General features: G+C 43.5%; 1 protein-coding gene across 3 annotated transcripts in view; it reads right to left on the bottom strand.

The window, feature by feature from the left end:
- HHAT (hedgehog acyltransferase) overlaps positions 1–19,284 on the bottom strand; it is a gene marked incomplete at both ends in the record, with an annotated part of 350,098 nt that overhangs the window by 172,048 nt on the left and 158,766 nt on the right. The window lies entirely within an intron of this gene.

Below are 19,284 nucleotides of genomic sequence, written 5' to 3'. Positions count from 1 at the left end.
TGCTTGCTTGTTTATTTTGGGGGAAGTCTGACATCCTTCTGGGGACCTCCCTCTCACCCACTGTGTCCAGTTCTAGCAAGACAGTCAGTTCCTGTTTCTGCCTTCCTGAGGAGGATAGGAAAGACACCGAGGCTAAGCCAATGGGATTCTTGTTCTCAGGATTATATTTCAAATGTAGAGATAGCAAGGAAGAAAAAAAAAAAGAATTAAGGCTGATCCACCCCAGATGTCGCACTTTGATATGTCCATAACACTTTTCTGATGTGGCTACAACAAATTCTACTAAAGAAGCAATTCTCTGCTTCTTTGTTCTATTCTATTCCTAATGCACAAGTCCTTGTCCATTAAAATAATAATAATGTCTCAATAGAGCTTTACATTTACAAAGCACCGTCACAAACGTTCTTAACAAACTGTAAGGAAAATTAGGGCGCGTATATTATGCCCATTTGCTAGCTAAGGAAGCCAATGCAGGGTGCCTAACAGGGACTGGCCCATAGGCTCAATAAATATGTGAATGAATGAATAAATGCATGAATGAAGGTTAAATGATTTGCCTACAATCATATAGTTAATAAGGAACCCAACTTCAACTTGAACTCAGATCTCCTCATTAAAAGTTCAGGGCTTTAGGACATGGAAGCAACGTAAGTGCCCATCAACAGATGAATGGATAAAGAAGATGTGGCACATATATACAATGGAATATTACTCAGCCATAAAAAGGAACGAAACTGAGTTATTTGTAGTGAGGTGGATGGACCTAGAGACTGTCATACAGAGTGAAGTAAGTCAGAAAGAGAAAAACAAATACTGTATGCTAACACATATATAAGGAATCTAAAAAAAAAAAGAAAGAAAGAAAATGGTCAGAAAAACCTAGGGGCAAGACGGGAAAAAAAAAAATTCAGGGCTTTTAAAGTGACATATATTATAAATCAAATGAGATATGCTTATCAAAAGATTGTGTTTGTAATTTCTGGACTAGGAAAGATTTTTTTTTTTTATTCTTAAGAAGAATACACTGGGTTTGGACGCCTGAAACATAGTAATAGGGGATATTAATTGCTGAGGTAGGACTATGGTAGAGGGGGTCCCCTCACATTAATAAAATTAAAGCACCTACTGATGGGATGGACACGGTCTTGTAAAAAATCAAACAAACTGGGCTTCCCTGGTGGCGCAGTGGTTGAGAGCCGCCTGCCGATGCAGGGGACACGGGTTCGTGCCCCGGTCCGGGAAGATCCCACATGCCGCGGAGCGGCTGGGCCCGTGAGCCATGGCCGCTGAGCCTGCGCGTCCGGAGCCTGTGCTCCGCAACGGGAGAGGCCACAACAGTGAGAGGCCCGCGTACCGCAAAAAAAAAAAAAAAAAAAATCAAACAAACCAAAAGACCCCCCAGAAAACAAACACAGTGTCCAGCTGCTCACGAAACAGTTATTTACATTATAACAGCAGGGAAGGCATTCAGTAAGGGCTTCCCAGAGGAGGTAATGTTCTAGCTGGGGTTTGTAGGATAAATAGAAGTTGGCCCATCTGCGGTGGGAAGTGCCATCTAGGCAGCACGTCAATTCCACGGTGCTTAGGCTCCTCCCCCTGGAAGCCAGTTACTAGGACCCCCACAGAACATCACTATGGGCTGGAATCTAAAATATTGCTGAGTAGGAGGAGAGCTGGCTCCAGAGCCATAGGAGATGGTGATAGATGTACTCTTCTCTCTCCCAAGCAGCACTTGCAGTGATGATGCCCAGAAGGCAACCAGAAGCAACAAGACAAAAGGAGAGAAAACATACCTCCATGGAATTGCTGATACGGCCCTGCTGATCTTTCTGCCCAGGTTGCCCTTGACAACCTGACTACCGAATTATCTCCAAATAGAATATGAGAACATCTGATCTTCGCCTTTCATTCCCCCATCAGGGAAGATATATAGAGACATGGGCCTCAGCTTCTGTTTATAAAGTAAACTGGACCCAAGATACTCAGTGTTTCAGGAACCTCGACAAAGTAGGTCAGGCCTCAGAAGGTTGGGATTGGGAACTAGGCAATTAAACAAGTCAATACTTATCCCCCAAATGCCACCAAAACACAGGAATTCAACACAGAGCAAATGTTAACACAGTCTTAAAAGTTGAAAAGTCTTCCCTCTACATGTATATTTACAATCAGTCATCTGATTAAAATCCTGTTCCACCATACAGCATTTCTCCTGTGCATACAACATTACGATGAGTGATCCCTCATGCCATGTGCCTCATGAAGCCGTTCATTATGGTCTGAAGAATTGCATCACATGATCATCAATGATCTAGTTTCACTCCTTGGGACAGTCAAACATTTGGTTCTGCCACTATTAATAATCTAAGGCCAACAGGTTTGAAAAGACAGAAATAAGACTCAAGTATGTTTAACTGGGGTGAGGGACACAGGTTTTTCCTCTTTTTTTATACTGAAACAAAAGATTCATTATCATAATTGGAATTTCAAAAAAAATGAAATATATATATTATAGATATCATTATATATAAAAATGATACTTGATAATACATTTTATAAATAAATTTGATATTAGTGTCAATTCTCACTAATTTGTACCCTTTCCCTCTTCAGTTTTATTTTCATACTAATTATATATGGGAGCCTTGATAAGAATGCCCCTTTGCTATTTATTCCCTACTTGACTGTCCAAGATGTAAGCAGAGTTCCAGGGTTTTAAAACAACGGGTCTCCAAGTCTTTGCGGCCTCTGCTATGCTAATTACTAGCAAAATTTCTTAGTCTCTCCTTAGGCATCTCTTTTACCTAGATGGCTCCAGCTAATCAAGGTGAATATGACTATCTTTCCTTCTGTAACTTTCTATCAAATTCTCTTTATTGAAATTCAGAAGAAAAAAATAGAAGAGGTTACAAAGCAACCTTTGTCAAAGGGAAAATAACTCACATTGCAATAAAGCAGATACAGGTATAGGGAATGGGGAGCAGGGAGTGGAGGGGCACAGATGAGGATGGAACTTTGCAGGGCTGTATCACGGTGCAAGACCTGAGGCTTAAAGCAGCATGACACAGATGGTCTTACGCAAACCAGACAGGACATACTGCATGGGACTGATCAGCCCAGCACGGCCAGCGAGGAAAAAGCAAGAGACAGCAAGGCAGAGGCTAATACACACAAAGTCTCTTGACTTTTCACAAACCATCATGCAGACATTTGCTTTTGATTTTCATAGTTATAATGCCAAAGCCAGGTCAGTGGGCCAAGCCTACGTCAGCCTCATTAGTGGTCCTTTGTTCCGTGTTCTGGATGTAACCAAGCAGGACCCTATGGGGCCTTCCAGGGACAGCCCTCCCCTCGTATCCTCTGCTTTCGCTCCTCTCTGAAGTGCCTAGATAACAGTATCTGATGCACATTTCCTGAGTTATTTTACAGATGCAGAAAGACCCCACCAAATGAAGTTAACTACTTGATGACCATGAGCACATAGTCTCCAGGCCTACTAGAGCCTAAAGATGGATAATGTTAACCCCTGTGACACCACCCTGTTACCTAACCATCAACCAATCAGAGAATTGGACACGAGTTGATCACATGACCTAGAAATACCCTCCCTCACCTTGCCTTTAAAAATGCTTTGCTGAAACCCATCGCGGAGTTGGGTCTTTTCGAGCATTAGCTTTCCAGGACTCCTTGTCTGGCGCCTTACAATACGCGCTGCACTTTCCTTCACCACAACCCAATGTCAGTAGATTGGCTTTACTGCGCATGGGGGGGAGAGTACCCAAGTTTGGTTCAGTAACATGGATAGAGAGGAAGGCATCTCATACAGCTGACAGACGATGCTGCCTGGTCTACTAGGACTCTGGCCTTCAGGGATGTACACAGCTTTGAACCTCAAGAGACCTTCAGTTCTTTAGCTCAGCAGTCCTCGACCTGCTCACTCACACTGTCAGTGGGCCACGTCTGCGTTATGAAAATTAAGCCCTTCTCCCATTGAATGTTACCGAAAATGAGATAGGCTTCAAAGGAAAAAAAGATCTCACTTCAAGAAAGAAAAATGATATTGTAAACAGTCTTCAACATTTTAAAGTTCACATATTTCAGGGAAAATTAAATTTTACTACACTTAATAGAAACACTGAGAAAAAGTAGCATCATATGCATATTGTACCACAAACCTTGTTCTTCTAAACATAAACCCATTCAACAGAATAAAGAATTTTCTTCCTCCCTTCAACAAGTATGTGTCTAGTCCCTGCCTTGGGCCAGTTACTGGCAGGTGCTGAGGGCAGTGTCTGCTTGTAAGAGTTTACTGGTTGGGGAGGTAACTAATACACAAATAAAAAATACAGTAAGCCCAGATTGCTAGGAGAGCTCCTCTTTGAGAACCAAATGGGCCTCTGTCCCTGGGAGCCTGCTGAGAATAACAGTCCTCCTCTGATCCTCCCCTGCAACTCGTGATGGAGAAAAGCCCTCAGTCACAAGATCTCAACAAGTCAGAAAAAACCTTTGGTTGCAGGGCTGAGAAGCAGTATGAGCATTTTGAAGCACAAACAGTAAACAGCAAACCACAAGGCTTCTTGTAAAACAGCTGCTTTCCATTCAATTGGTAGCACTCCTTTTACCCCTAAGAAACTACTCCATTTTGAAACTCCCACAGTTTTAAGTTAAAAGCCAAGGGCCAGGAAGGCTTCCCTGGTGGCGCAGTGGTTGAGAGTCCGCCTGCCGATGCAGGGGACACGGGTTCGTGCCCCGGTCCGGGAGGATCCCACATATTGCGGAGCGGCTGGGCCCGTGAGCCATGGCTGCTGAGCCTGCGCGTCCGGAGCCTGTGCTCCGCACCGGGAGAGGCCACAACAGTGAGAGGCCCACGTTACCGCAAAAAAAAAAAAAAAAAGCCAATGGCCATATTTTTTTACTTAGTGTTGTGCTGTCCACTGGTCTCTTAACTGTTTAACTAGAGACTTCCTAGCCCGCTTAGAGTCTCTTAGTGCTTCAAAGATCATTTGTTCTTTTTCAGTCACTTAGCATTTTTTAAAAAATCGGCTAGGAAAGCTAAAACAGGTTTGCTTTTCACAGCAGGGTATATTAAGCTATATTAAAAGTCACAGCTATAAATATTCTATAAGAGTCCTTTAAATAGGGCACATTGTTATGTATGTAATAAGTCTTCTTCACAAAACATAAAAGTTTAATTATAAACCTACATCTTTATCTACAGGTAAACCCCTTTATCTACAGGTAAAATTTCCCACAAGCTCATTACTCAGACCACACCCACAGGCCAATAAGCAAACAGAAAAAAAAAAAAAGCAGAAAGTATAATTACTATCACAAACCCAGATATCATATTCCACAAGATACATGAAACAAGTCACACAGTTGGCATAAAATATGGCCACAGATTTGAAGTGAGAACCCACAAACAGCAGATGTGTTGGCAGATGACCACATGGGTAAGTGATGCAGCACTACAGAAATCAGATGGGGGACTAGGAAAGGACACAAGCACAGGCTCATTTTATTTAAGGATAAACAGACCCACACAGCCCATTTAAGACTTCAGTTGTATTGTTTCATTGTAAAAATCACTGGTGTTCATATTCATGATCTGAAAGTCACTGGTAACTAACCATGGGTATAAAAGAGCGGAGCTTCTTAAATGGGCTTCTGCCAGCTAATGTACACCTCTGTCCAATGGCACACAGTATGAGACATCGTAGAGCAGTGTTTCTTAAACATTTTTTCACATGACCCACATTAAGAAATGTAGTTTATATCTCAACCCAGTATTCACAAATATCTAGAGAGGTTGTGGTAGCCAGGCTCCAATGTTGTCCTCAACGGCCCTTGCCTCCCGGCACCACACCCTTGTACAGTCCCCACTGTGCCAGGATTGGTCTGTGTGACTAACGGAATAGAAGAGAATCATGGCAGAAGTGATGAGAGGAGGTTATAAACAAGACTGTGGCTTCTGTCTTGGAGATGCTCTCTTGCTCTCTCTCTCAGCTCATGTGCCCTGGGGGAAGCCAGCTACGATGTCATGAGTAGCCCTAAGGAAAGACCCACATGACCAGGAGCTGAGCCTCCAGCCAACGGGCACAAGAGTGGTTGCAAGTGGTTCCTCCAGCCCAGTCAAGTCTCCCGATGACCACAGCCCTGGAGGACAGCTTGTCTTCAACCTGAGTCAAACCATCCAGCTGGGCAGCCACGGACCCTCAGAAATAATAAATGCTTGTTGTTTTAAACTGCTAAGTTTTGGGGTGATTTGTTACATAGGAAGAGATAACTACTACAGGTATATAACTGAAACAGAGACTTCCAAGAAATCTGACTTACCTTTACTCTGAGCAATTCACGGTGATGCTTTCTATTTTATGTTTCAAAACGCTGTCTGCAACCCACGAAAATGATTATGACCCACTAATAGGTCATAAACCTTTGTGATTCGTGAGACATTAATAATATACCAAATATCTGGAATCCCATAAATGCATATATTCACATATAAGTATACATGCATATACACATGTGTGTATATGGATAGAGACAGAGAATATAGATATGAGAGAGGGAGTGTGTGCTAACAAACCATATCTATATCAATTATTTCAACTGATTCTCACAATAACTCTGACAGTAAAACCAGGATTAAAATCCCCACTTTCCAGATGAGTAAAAACATGTTGCTCAAAATAGCTATTTAAATTGTCTAGAGTCAAAATACTAAGAACAGGAGAACTGAGCCCAACACCCAGGTGTTCTGATTCCTGGTTATTCCCCCAGATGTAACCCATTACATATACTTTCTAATCTATTTGTATTTATATAAAGATATATTTATATGAAGTATTTATTACATATTCATCTTAACTGTTACATATGAGGTATATTGATATTGTTTGTAATCTATCATATAAGTATCCCCCCCTGCCCTTCATTTCACACTCTGCTGGTTTTCCTCACAACTCACTGGCTGTTCCTTCTCAGATGCCTTTGCCGACCTCCAACCTGTCAGGTCAGAGAGCCTGGGCTCACTGGTCCTCGGTCCTCTTCTCGTCCCCATATATTCATTGTTTTGGCAGTCCCGCCATCCTAGATCCAAATTTTAAATGCTATCTGTATGCCCAAAACTCCCAAATTGGTATTCCGACCCAGACCTCCCTCTTATCCTCCAGACCCACACATCTCCCTGTGTTTTCTAAACATATCTAGTCGGATGTCTAAAAGAAGTTTCAAACTTAGCATAGCCAACAGCTGGTGTCTGTCAAGTGGGGTAAAAGTGGAGCTTTGTTCTCCCTGGACGCTCCAAGGACAAAGTTAATGGGAGGAGCTGAGCTCTGCTGGAGTAAAGAGATAAGATGCCCACTCCTGAGGTTAAGGAGACCTCCCCAACTACAAATGTGCAGAAAAGTTCCATGGGGCTCAAAAAGGGAGGGGGCGCCACCCCATGATAGGTGGTGTCAACCTCCCCATAGGCCTCTGCGCTGGACTCCATCTTCGCAAAAAGATGTGCACACATATGGGGGAGGGTCCTAGGACAGGTCAGGTGTGGGAAAAGAAGTAAGAACTGGCCCAAAGTAAACAAAGACCCGGAAGAACTGCCCTATATAAATGATTTAACTACCTCTTTACTGCGCTACTCCTCATTAGGGAGGATGCACACACCCTTTCTCTCCCAGTGTGTATTTCTGCCTTGCCTCTGTCTTAAATAAACAAACTGTTTCTCTGTGTGCTCTCCCACATGTTGTGCTGTGTCTCTAATAATAAACTTTGTACCTGTTTTTACAGTTTTTGCCTCCTCGAGAAATTCATTTTTCAAATGGGGCAAGATCCAGGGCCACTTTGCCTCTAGCCTCTAGCCCCTAGCCCCTGGTGGATTAGCAGTTAGCATTCCTGATTTTTCACCCAGGATACCCAGGTTCAATTGCTGGCCAGGGAACTAAGATCTTGCTTCAAGCCACCACTCTCTGCTGTCTCTCCAAGAGCACAAGCACACAGTGCATAGATAGTGAGTGTACAGAAATGACCAAGATATAATCCCTCTTTCACAAGTATAAAAGCAGTGAGGAAAGACCTACACGTGAATAGGCCGTCATTCTATCATGTGATAAGTGGTAGGATTAAAGCAAGAACTGGAGCAATGGGAGCCTAGAAGATGCAGACAATGACGTGTGGGTAGGCCAATCAGAGGAAAGGAGACTTGACTGAGCTGAGCTTTGCAGGTTGAAGAGTTAGCCAGGGGATGTAGTAGGTGAATGGAGAGGATGTACATAGATGTGTAAGAGTGCGTGTGTGCATGCGTGTGTGTGTGTGTGTGTGTGTGTGTGTGTGTGTGTGTGTGTGTGTGTGACATTCCAATCAAAGGAATCGGCTTATAGAAATAGAGACCAGAGGAAATACGTCCCATTAGGTGAATGGAGGTGGGGAAGGTGTTGCAAACAGTTGATACGACTGAGGGGCAGAGGCAAAATGACAACAAAATATAAATAATCATGTAACCAAGCAGGACCCTACGGGTCCTTCCAGGGGCAGCCCCCTCCCCTCGTATCCTCTGCTTTCGCTCCTCTCTGAAGTACCTAGATAACAGTATCTGATGCACATTTCCTGAGCTGTTTTACAGATGTGAAAACCCCAACAAATGTAAGACGTTAACTACCTGATGACCATGAGCACACAGCCCTCAGGGCTCCTGGAGCCTAAGGACTGAAAATGTTAACCCCTGTGACATGGCCCTGTTACCTCACCATCAACCAATCAGAGAATTGTGCACGAGCTGATCACATACCCTGCGACCCACCCCCGTCCACCTGGCCTTTAAAAATGCTTTGCTGAACCCCTTCGGGGAGCTGGGTTTTCTTGGGGGGCATGAGCCACCTGGATCCTTGCACGGCCCTGCAATAAACCTTTCTCTGCTCCAAACTCTACCTTTTCGGTTTGTTTGGGCTTCGCTGTGCTTTGGGCACATGAAGTTGCCTTAGGTAGCAATCACCATAAGAGTGAATGTTTATTGGGTGTTTGGCATGTGTTAGAACTCATTTAATCCTCACAACAACCCTAAAGGATTCTATTATTACTATCATCTGTTTTACAGTTGAGGCAGTTGAAGCCCAGAAAGGTAAATAGTTTGCCTAAGGGTTCTCAGCTAGGAAGCGGCACAGGCAACTCCTAACCCGGGAGGTGTGGCTGCAAACCCACAGCAGTGAGCTCAGCCCTCACACTGCCTCTCTCAACAAGCTTGCACATCAGAGTTTGCAGTTTATCCTAAGGGCACTAGGCAGCCATTACAAGCAAAGGAATGACTGGCCAGAGATTCGTCTTCTACCAAAGATCCCACCCTGGCCCCAGTGAGGGAACGGAGGAGGTGGGGAGGCCAGTTCTGAGAGATGGCGGTGGTCCTGCTGAGATCAGCCCGAGGTGCCTGGACCAGGCTTGCACCAGCATGGACTAGGGTCACAGAGGATTTAGCAGCACATAAAGAAATCACTGACCCTCTCCCATCTCTTCCCACTTTCAATCAAGGGCTTTATTTAACGTCATTAAAAAAAAAAAAAGTGGTGTCTTTGGGCAGGTTACATGAGATGGTTACAGAATAAAAAAGCTTCAACACACATTGGCTGTTTTCAACTGTTTCTTTATGGGACTTCTGGGTTTGGCCTGGTGCTCCTTGTGATGTGTTATTTTTGTCTCTGGTGTGAACAAAATGGTTTTGTAATTTCATATTGTAAGTACTCTTCTGGATGCAAAGTAAAAATCTCTCCTGTGTATGTTTTTCTTAGTAGATGAAAGTCTTCACAGTCTTTCCCTATTACTGAGCTTAGACTTGACGAAAATTATGATGTTGACACCCGGGTTAAACGCCACAGACCTAATTTCAATTTCTAGTATAATGCCACCATCAGGTCCGTGGGTCCTGTTTCATTCCTTTTGTGAGAACATTAGTTTTGACTAATCTTATTAAAGGTTTTTGCCCGAGGACACGCATGCGTGTCAAACCTGGGGACTTTTCTAAGGCATGTGATTCAGCCAGAATACCACCTCTTGGGTGAACATGAACGTTCTCAGATTTGGTGTTTGAGTCTCAATTTTCATGTCCAGAGGGGTTCTCCTCTAGAGAATTCTCCTGGGAGCCAGGTCTAAGTAAAGGTGTGTCAACACCAAATGAAGATGGTTCAAGAAAATCAGTAGAAACACCTCCTCACTCATTTAAATTTGTGGTCGTTACTTCTGGCAGAGCACCTGCAGGGGGCTGAAATTTCTCTGAGACGCTCAGAGATACATTTTCTTTCTTTAGAACGTGTTAAAGGCCAGCTTTCCTCTTAATTTAACAAGTCTCTTTGCCTCCCCTTCTTCTAAAACATTGGTTGGCCCATCACTTCATTGAGGCCCAATGGAACTTGAAGGTCTGGCAGCCTATGAGCCCGGAGTCCAGCTCCCTTATCAGACATCAGGGAGCCAAGCTCAGATGCCAAACCTGGGCTGATTCAGGGGCCTCTTGGCTGCTTACCAAAATGGTGTGTTTCAGATACATTGTGGACTTTTGTCAAGTTACTGTTCTTTCTAAAATGGTTTCATAAGGAACAGACGTGTGGTTGCCAAGGGGGAAAGAGGGGTGGGGGAGGGAAGATTGGGAGTTTGGGATTAGCAGATGCAAACTAGTATATATAGGACGGATAAACAACAAGGTCCTCCTGTATAGCGCAGGGAACTATATTCGATATCCTGTGGAAAAGAATATATATATGTCTAACTGAGTCACTTTGCTGTACAGCAGAAATTAACACAACACTGTAAATCAACTATACTTCAATAAAATTTTTAAAATAAAAAAATAAAATGGGCTGATAAGATTCTTTGCCTCCTTACATCTCAGTGGTTAGTAAAGGCTCTATGTTAGGACATGGGAAAATGTTTAAGGACTATGCCTCTGACAGATAAGCCCACTCAGTTGATCTGAAATAACCTTACGTGATGTAATGACCTTCCCAAAGGAAGCACCACAGGCCATTGGAGGCAAATACTTGCAAGTAACGTGGGATAAGTGTCCAAAACTTTCCACCGCGCCCTTCTTTAACTAAAGGCATGCACTCGACAGGTGTACGCTCTGATTAACATGGTCAGGGGCAGTTTTCCTGGATTCTCCAGATTAGTCAACATGTAGGACACCTGACCTCCAACCTCAGCTTTACAACCTCCAAATAAGAAACTGAAACACAGCAGCTGATAGTTACCAGGACTGCACTGAAGACCAGTTGCCACGGAGTAGACAAAGAACATTACAAAAAGAGACCCTGGTCAAGAGAAACTGCCGAAAAACTCGGGGAGGCTGAGAACAAACAAAATAATGCTATGGGGACAATTACAAACACAAGCCAATGGCACAGAATAAGATCCTCAAATCAGGCCTGCTTCTCTCTCATGACGACTTTAATCGGCGTGTCCACAACATTTCTGTATTTAACTATGTAGACCAATCATGTAGTTAAATTCACAGGGTCTCCAAATGACTCCTGAGTCGCTTCTCCTAAAGAATCCCGGTGCGGCCCTGACCCCAGGTTTCTTCTTCCGCTCTTCCCACTCTCTTCCCTCCAGCTTGGCTAATCGCACGCCCCACACTTGGCTCTTCACCGCCGGCAGAAAACTATTACCAACAGTAACGCAACCTTTTGCAAGACTGTCATATTTGAAAGAAATAACTTATATTGCATTCAACTTCAGCTCTACCAAAAATGAATAATCAAAATAATGCCTTTATTTTTTGAGTTGTCATCTGAGAACACACTATGTGCATTACTGTGAAATTTGGTTACACCTACTGTTTTTCAAGGCTAGAATGTCTTAGGTGTTCCTTCCAGGGAGTATCTTTTAGTCTAGTGCTTAATATCATTGCTTTTTTTTTTTTGAATTTTTGAATTTTATTTTATTTATTTTTTTATACAGCAGGTTCTTATGAGTTATCCATTTTATAGATTTTAGTGTATATATGTCAATCCCGATCTCCCAATTCATCACACACACCCCACCCCACTCCCACCCCACCCCCCCCACCCTAACCGCCCCCCCCCACCCGCTGCTTTGCTTTTTTATCAAAGAGATTGAATCTTGAATGAACAAGCACCGGAAATCCCATTACATATCAGTTGATAGAATTTATTGTAAACCATTCAGGAAAGTATCGCTTCTGTTGTTCACCTTTTGTTATGGAAATTCCCTTCTCCTCTTACACCAAACTGGATCATGGGATTCCTCCAGGACCCTATTTGGCTTCTGGGCTATCTGTGAATGTTTTCTATCTTAGTCATTTCATTCAACCATTGAACAAATAATAACGGAACACCTACTAGGTGCCAGGCATCGTTTTGTCTCTTGGAATACATCAGTGAACAACACAAACACGGAGATCTGTTCCAACGGGGAGAGAGAAACAATAAGCAACACGCACTATAGGTAAGTAGACCGTACAGTGTGTCAGGGGATGGTGAGTGCTGGAGCAAACAGAAAGAGTAGAGTGGGGAAAGGGAGATGGGTGGGGATGGTCAGGGTGAGTCTCATGTTGAAGGTGACCCCTGAGTCAAGACCTGAAGGAGATGAGGGAATGTGTGATACAGAAGTTTGGGGGAAGGCCAGAAGAAAGAAAGGAAGAGCCAGGTGACTTTTATAGGTGTCCCTCTGTATTATGAACTACCGCCCTGAACTGTCAAGTTCTCCAGCAACTCTGGACCTCTTTTCCAAGGTGTTCACTATCCATCTCTCATCACAATGAAACATACCCATCTTTCCCGGTCGTCAAAACAAATGTGCAGGAGAACGGTGCTCTGTGGCGACCACCGTGAACCTTCCTTCAGAACGCTCTTGATCTTCCATCTTTCAGCTGGATGCCCCGAAGATCATTCTCTTTGAAGTCCGGGAAGAAACTCAAATAGGTGTTGTGTGGCTCTGCAGGAAACCGTGTTTATCCTCTTCCGTTGCTGAAAAGCCTTCTTGGTAGCTTTCCCTTATTTTTAAGTCTTAACTAATCCTAGGCATTCCTAGCCATTACCATACCCTCCCAGTTCTGCAACGCCCCGTGCTCTCACCCGTGGTCCTGAGCCCCTCCCTCCGTCCACACCTGCTGCGTTGCCATCTGGCTGACTCCCAAGCTCTTCCACAGCCACACAGATGCATGGCAGCCCCCATTCTCTTCTGTCTTCTCCTACCCTCTGCCCCAAGATCTGGATTTCTTAGGAGTGAAATCTGAAAAATCACATCGTAGGTAGGAAGCATAGACAATGAAAACGATCTAAAATAATTACATGGCTTTAGGTTGAGAAGGACTGGGGACTTTATTATCCCTCCATTTTACCTTCCTCAGAGGCAGATCTTTCCCTCCTTTTTAAAAAGAGCTGATGAGGCTTTCACAGCCACAGTATAAACAGCAAATCAAGCTTTCCTTTAGGCCAGCAGCCCGTGCAGGATTTAATGACGTGGAGGAGGGGACACTTGCCTGCCTGTCACCAAAGCCAATAAGAAGAGAACCAAGAGGCTTGCTCTTAGATGACACTGACTCCTGAGCCGGATGCTCTTGACTCTGAGTTTGCAGAACCCCTTAACTTTCGAAGTACAAAAACTACAGGAAAAGTACTGGGACAAATCCGCTATAATTAACCACCTCAGAAGCTGATGTGACGTATGGGAACCACTGTTCCTTCCCCGCACTGAAGGTCTGTGTGTGGACTCTGACTGTCCCCTTAAATGGACACACCCTCAGCCAGTTCTACCATCATCTAGCAGATGAGGACACAGAGCTGCCGACGGTCAGAGTACCTAGAAGAGCACCCAATCTCTAGACAAAAGCTCTAGTTATTAACAATGCGAATAGCACTTTCAGCATCTCCAGAACAATCCTTCAGAATGAGCGAAGAAATGCGAAGCTGACTGGGGCGGCTTCATTATAGGTAAGCGTTAACTTAAAATGCAGGCTCAGGAGCAATTCAGAAATGTGCCCTTTCACAGACTGTTACAGAAATTCACCTCCCTTCCTTCGAGAATACTTTGTGTCTATGCATCTCTACGTTATAGCTAGCAAGAGTATTAATTAATGATTATACTTCTATCTAATTATAGATAGAAGATAGATAGAAGTATAGATAGATACTTCTATAGATATAGATAGGAGTATATTAGATAGAAGTATATCTAATATACTTCTATCTAACTTCTAATTAATGATTATACTTCTATCATTAGAGATAATTTGGTATAGATAGATACTTCTATAGATATAGATAGAAGTATATTAGATAGAAGTATATCTAATATACTTCTATCTATCTAACTTCTAATTAATGATTATACTTCTATCATTAGAGATAATTTGGAGGGTAAGAAATTATTAAAGAAGGTAACCTATGCAAAGGGCCTGTTTTGCCTGACCCAAGAGCAGAATCTGTAGGGTTGATGGGTATGGACAAATATGTGAGAGTATCAATTCAGGCACATAAAATCCCTACCTCAACGTTCAGAATTAGAGAATTTTACAGCTGAGGAGGATTTTAAAGACCCTAATTCTAGTCCCTCTTTTAGCATTAAAGGAAACTGAGGCCCAATATGACAGCTTATTAGATGCCCTCTGGAAACACAAGACAACATAGGGCACGCAGTCTTTGATCCCATGGTCCAAGTGGCCCTGGGACATGAAGAGTTGCTGGCGGAAGAGGTCCACATGTCAGTTCTGCTGGGAGCCCCCAAGGAGGCAATTAAATAGCCCCTGTTCTTAAGTATCTGTGAACACAAGGATGAGGCCATAGCTCTGAGTGGATATGGCTGGTGAACAAGTCTACAGAGCCTGACCCTGAACCCACAGAGAAGGACCAGCCTCCGAGCGATCATATTCTGGAGCTCTAACTGTGCCACGTGTACTAGAGGGAGGAGTTCCTGTGTTAAAAGCCAAGCACACAGGTGTGTTCCTTATTCTCATTCCCATCTACGTCCTGGGCCCCCTCTTACATGGCAGCGGGGGGGTCTGGCCTCTTTGTTCTTTCTCCTTCCTCACTCACATTCTCACATACCCTCTTCTCTCTCTTGTTCTTCTTGAGTCATTTGACATGAGACAAGACACTGAAGTTCAAGTTTGGGTCCAATAATGAGCAAAGAGACCCCCAAAACCTCATCTTACTAGTACTCTGCACATAGCCATGACCCTGGACTTATTTGTAGACACTTCTGGGACCAGAGGAGAGAAAGGTTATTGGCAGGACAGAGGTTTGCACATATGAGTATCCTTCCCAAATACCATTTGAGCGTGTCCAAGGCAGGCTGATGGGGGCCTCACTGGCTAAGACTGGGACAATGTGAGCACTAAAAATAGAAGTACAGTAACAAATTATAAACCTCTGGAAAATAGGAAGTGGTGCAATTATACAGATAATAGTGAGTTAAACAAATGGGGGAGAGGCTGCTGTTTACAATAGAATGCCAAGTGCCGACTGGTAAGCGCCAAAGTTGGAAAATCATCATTTTGCAATCACCACAGTGAACACTGGCTCAGGCAACGATCACCCATAATGCTAAATCTGGGGGGAATGTCTCAAAGAAGAGCAGAATATTTGTATCATACTAAAGTGTCTCCTACAGAATGCTTATGAGTTACAAGGCCAAAAAAGTAGTACTAACTATACAGTAGATAAATCCTTATCTACTGAAGTGTTCAGTATTCTCTTCCAGGATGGTGAAAACTAACATCACCAATGAGACGGTTGCTCATGATCTGCCTCCAGATGTGATGCCCCAAATAGGACACAATCAGGACTTTCCTGGTATTGCAGTGGTTGGGAATCCGCCTGCCAATGCAGGAGACACGGGTTCGAGCCCTGGTCCGGGAAGATCCCACATGCCGCAGAGCAGCTAGGCCCGTGCGCTACAACTACTGAGCCTGCGCTCTAGAACCCACAAGCCACAACTACTGAGCCCGCGTGCCACAACTACTGAAGCCCACATGCCTAGAGCCCGTGCTCTGCAAAAAGAGAAGCCACCACAATGAGGAGCCCGCACACTGCAACGAAGAGTAGCCGCCGCTGACCGCAACTAGAGAAAGCCCGCGTGAAGCAACGAAGACCCAACATAGCCAAAAATAAATAAATGAATGAATGAATGAATGCATAAATTTTTTAAAAAACGACACAATCTAAATCTACTCACAAGGAAACAGCAGACAAACTCAAAATGGGGAATGTTCTATTAAATAAGGGAGAACTATACTCTTCAATGTCATAAAAGACAGAAGGGCTGTGAAAATCTTCCAGGTGTGAGGAAACCCTACAACCACAGCTCCATGGTAGCCCAGAACTTTCCACTCTCTCCTCTGAAAGACATCAGGCATGGAGTTAATAACAGGGTATATCATTCCTATATGAATAATGAATGTGTGGAAAATCAGAAGTTGCTTTTTTTTTAATTCACAGACCTCTTACATAAGCTAGCCCACACTGAATCTTGCAAAAATAAATAAAGTTAGCCCTCTCTTCAAAGATGAGCCTGTCAATCAGCCACAATCCCACTTTGCCTCTGGGCTTTGCTTCTTAACTCATTTTTTTTTTTTTTCTGAATTGTGAATTCACAGCATTCTGAACCCAGCTTTTGCTTTGTGGTAAAAAATGGATTTATCTTTATACTATAGAAATAGATTTATACTATAGAACGGTGGATTTATACTTCTATTATCCTACTTTGGTTGCTATGTCTTAATCCCCTTTCCAACTGAACTTTCAAAATGCAGTACATTTGAAGATATACAGTACATGTAATACAAACAACTTTCTTCTGGGAGCTGAGGTCCTAGTTCAGCTGGATATCTAAAATACATCACTTCTTCGACTTTGTACTATAGAATTATTTATCTAGATCATGGTTATTGAACACAACCAGAAGCTTATCTATTTTTCACACCACTTCCCCTTGCCCCTCACACACACACAACCTACAGCTGGAAGGAGCCATTAGAAATCAAGCAGACCTCTCCCTGTCTTAGGATGGGAAGATATCAGGAGCCCCACTTCACAGATGAGACAATCACAGCTGACTTAAGTTCATGCAAGCAGGCAACACTAACTATGGGGTTAGGATCTGCCAGAGGCTCCAAGAAGCATTCACTGTACTCTTCTAAACAAATTTATACAATCAGTATAAATTATTGCATTTCACAGTCTAGCTCTCCAGCTCATCTTGAGAATCACTAATATGGTTTGATTCATTACTTTTAATTTCCCACCCTGTGAACAGTCTCAGCGCTCTCCTCATAGCACTAGAAGTAAAGGTCTGTGGACTCGGTGCCAAAGTAACACTAGAAAGATTCACAGTGACAAAGGGCCATCGAAACAGAAAACAGTGCTATTATTTGTGCATTAGTTAAATTTACTGGTGGTAAATCTACAAGAGGTACATTCACATCAGACAATGTGGGTAAAAAACAGCCCACCACACGGCCCCAGTGTCTGGAAGCACAAAAGTGGCTACACAATACAACACAGTATCTTTGGAAAATAACCCCTGGCTTTGAATCCAAGACGGGAAGCCGAGATCCGCTTGAGAGCGTGAGGAAATGAGAGAGTGATGAAAAACTACCGTCGTGAGCCCATTACACCTTTTAAGCAGTGAGAAATTCATTTAATAAACCAACTGAAGCCTGAAATCGAATTAAATCTAAAAGAGGCATCAACCTGAAATGCTAATAAGTTCACACTTAGATTGTATACAAGGCAGCTCTGCCGTGCGTGCCTTTAATAATGCATTACCCAAAGTCTTTTCTGTATTCATTTGAGCCATGCAGCAACGTGACGTGAATTATGTCTACACTCTACTCTGGGTACAAATATCTTCACGCAGGCAATCTGTCTGGCCACGTTCTCCTTCCCTGTCAAGGTGAATGAGATGTGGTTCTCAAGGGATGTGATTGTGGTTGTGAAAAGGAAAGTCAAAACAGTAAGGATACATCCGTACCTTTCATTACGAAAAACAATGGAGTATTTTTCTAATTACTCGGCGTCCTGTATTTAATTTGAAAGTGCAAGACTAAGAATGCAGATTGCCAAATTGCTTTATACAAACTAAAGCTGCAATTAGTTCAATTTCAAGCTGGAGCACATCTTCAGACAGGCACCGGTAGCACTGGGGACAGCAATCCTGTGGTTCAGCTCTCTTTTAGTTCCTCCTGAGGCTGTGCTCCCTTTTTTAACCTGAGAGTGGTTTAGGGGCAGAGGAGGGGCTGGAAAGTTCTTGTAAGCTGTGAGCCTCACAACATCAAGGCCTGGTTCTGGGTTACTATAACACCCTCTTAACTGCTCATGGCTCTTGCCCTTAGCCCTAAGGACTGGTCTCATAACACAGTACAGTGTCACTTCCAGCTCAAATCCTTTCCATGTCTGCCCATCTGTGATGGTTCATTTTATGTGTTGACTTGACTCGGCTAAGGGACGCCCAGATAGTTGGTAAAACATTATTTCTGGGTGTGCTCGAGAGGGTGTTTCCAGAAGAGATTAGCAATTGGAATCAGTAAACTGAGTAAAGAAGATCCACCCTCACCAGCGTGGGTGGGCATCACCCAATCCATGGAGGTCCTGAATAGAACAAAAAGGCAGAGGAAGGGGGAATGAATGCGCTCTCTGCTAGAGCTGGGACATCCATCTTTTCCTGCCCTCGGCCATAGACACTACTGATTCCCAGACCCTCTTACGCAGACCAGGATGTACACCATCAGCCCCGGATCCTCGAGCCTTTGGACTGGGACTTAAACCATCGGCTCCCCTGGACTCAGGGCCTTTGGACTCAGACTAAATTATACCACTAGCATTCCTGGGTCTCCAGCTTGCAGATGGCAGACAGTGGGACTTCTCAGCCTCCATAGTTACATGAGCCAACTCCTATAAAAAGTCTCCTCATATATACAGTTGACCCTTGAACCCTGTTGGGGTTAGGGGCTCCATCAACCCTCCGTGCAGTCGAAAATCCATGTATCGCTTAAGAGTCGGCCCTCCATATCCACAGATTCGACTGACTGTGGATCGTGTAGTACTTTAGTATTTGCTATAGAAAACCATCCATGTACAAACAGACCTGCACAGTTCAAACCTATGTTGTTCAAGGGTCAACTGCATGTATCATCGGTTCTGTTTCTCTGGAGAACCCTAAATAGTAAACTATCTAACTCGGATAAAATGCACAATAGTTTACAAAGCCCTACCTGACACATATACGTACACACGCACATATATTTTATTTATATGTGTATGTGCGTAATTATATATTTACACACACGTA

The sequence above is a fragment of the Leucopleurus acutus genome (genome assembly GCF_964270905.1).
Source record: "Leucopleurus acutus genome assembly, chromosome: 2".
NCBI classification, from domain to species: domain Eukaryota; kingdom Metazoa; phylum Chordata; class Mammalia; order Artiodactyla; family Delphinidae; genus Leucopleurus; species Leucopleurus acutus.
Note: the sequence above shows the minus strand (reverse complement) of the source record. Positions and strands in the feature narration are given on the sequence as shown.